The sequence below is a fragment of the Lipotes vexillifer genome, unplaced genomic scaffold (genome assembly GCF_000442215.2).
Source record: "Lipotes vexillifer unplaced genomic scaffold, Lipotes_vexillifer_v1.1 scaffold778, whole genome shotgun sequence".
NCBI lineage: Eukaryota > Metazoa > Chordata > Mammalia > Artiodactyla > Lipotidae > Lipotes > Lipotes vexillifer.
This window is the reverse complement of record NW_006774127.1, coordinates 2,344,712-2,346,517: the sequence shown is the minus strand read 5'-3', so window position 1 is coordinate 2,346,517 and position 1,806 is coordinate 2,344,712. Positions and strand designations below refer to the sequence as shown.

The 1,806-nt window shown below is 46.3% G+C and overlaps 1 non-coding gene across 1 annotated transcript; it reads left to right on the top strand.

Annotated features, from left to right (window-relative positions):
- Positions 1-780: 780 nt before the first annotated feature.
- Positions 781-853, top strand: TRNAG-CCC (transfer RNA glycine (anticodon CCC)). Its single transcript has one exon. It is a non-coding gene; the product is annotated as a tRNA-Gly (tRNA).
- Positions 854-1,806: the final 953 nt, after the last annotated feature.

Sequence of the window (1,806 nt, the reverse complement as noted above, 5' to 3'; positions counted from 1 at the left end):
TGTTAATTCATCACGGGGGAAATGTTCTTCATAGGGGTGGAGCCCTTAGGGCCAAGAAGCCAAACAGGTGAGGCAAAGGTAAGCAGGGACTCCAGCACACCAGGGGACAGGGGAGGGAGGATGGCCTCTTGGTGGCTCTCAGAAGGTCAGGCTGAGGCCTCATGCCCTGAACCACTCCATGCAGAGACCACTTGTGCAGACTGCTCGTGCCCACCAGAGTGAATATTTTGAGGCTCCCTGTACTCTTTTTAGTGTTCCAGCTGTTGCTATCCTATGGGTTCATACAGTATTATTCCAAACAGGGTACAAATTTATACATTTGTTTATGGGCCGAATTGTGTCCCTTGAGAAATCCATATGTTAAGGCATAATCCCCAAAGTGACTGTATTTGGAGACAGCACCTCTAAAGGGGTAATTAAGGCTAAATGAGGTCATAAGGGTGGGGCCCAAATCCAATAGGACTAGTGTTCTTATAAGAAGAGGAACAGACACCAGAGATCTCTCTCTTGAGAGAGCAGAGAGGTCATGTGAGCACATAGTGAGATGATGCCAGCACATAGTGAGATGATGCCACCTATAAGCCAACAGAAGAGGCCTCAGAATGAAACCTACCTTGGTGGCACCTTGATCTTGAACTTCCCAGTCTCCAGAACTATGAGAAATAAATTTCTGTTGGGTAAGCCACCCAGACTGTGGTACTTTATAATGGCAGCTTGAGCAGACTAAGACAACACCCAATGGGCAAAAGGAATACATTGGTAAAGAAAGACAGAGGGACTGCCCTGGTGGTCCAGTGGTTAAGACTCTGCATTCCCAATGCAGGGGGCCCGGGTTCAATCCCTGGTCAGGGAACTAGATCCTGCATGCTGCAACTAAAGATCTCACACGCGGCAACGAAGATACAGCGTGCTGCAACTAAGACCCAGCACAGCCAAATAAATAAATATTTTTTTAAAAAGGAGCTTTCTGTCTAGGAGGGGAAAAGATGATAAATAAGTAAATATAATTTCTGATTCTAAGGAAAATTCCAGTATTATGGGGGGGGGGGCGGGCGGCAGGCAATGGTTTTCTTATATTGGGCCTTAAAAAGGCCTCTCTGAGGAGGTGACATTTGAGCTCATCAAGGATGACAAGGAGCCAGCTTTGTGCCTCTCAGGGAAGAACATTCCAGACAGGAGAATTAGCTACAAAGGTCCTAGGTGGGCAGGAGGCACAGCAAGGCCATTGTGGCTGGAACATGAAAAATGAGGTTGGGAGGTGCACAGGCCCAGGGATTGAGGATAAGTTGAAAAGTCTTTGGAGGGGTTTAAGCAGAGGAGGTGAATGATCTCATTTATCTGATAGAGATGAAGTTAACACTGTCCCCAACATCTAATTCAGGAGATAGACAAGAAAACAGGCAAAAATCATAGCAGCCTGATGGGTACTTTCCTAGGAGAAGCTAAGGCCATGGGAAAGCATGTGAATTTCACCAATGTTAACCTCCCCGCCCGCCCCCAACTGTAGGTCTTTATCACATGCAATTAAATGGAAACTTATCAAAGGATTTGTGTACTGCTGCTTTTTTTTCTCGACCCTCCCCCCCCAACAATATTAAATAACCTCAGATGGCACATTGGTTCCAGCCCTTAGGTTTTTCAACTTTACCCAATTTTGGACCTCCTAACTTTTGGGGTTGGCGGTGGTAGGAGCAAAGAGGATTTTGCTTGCAGGTGGGCAACTTCTTCCATGGGGGAAGGAGTGTTCTGACCCACTATATTTCTCCTGCGGCAGAAATAACTGGCACTAAATATATCCACTTACAA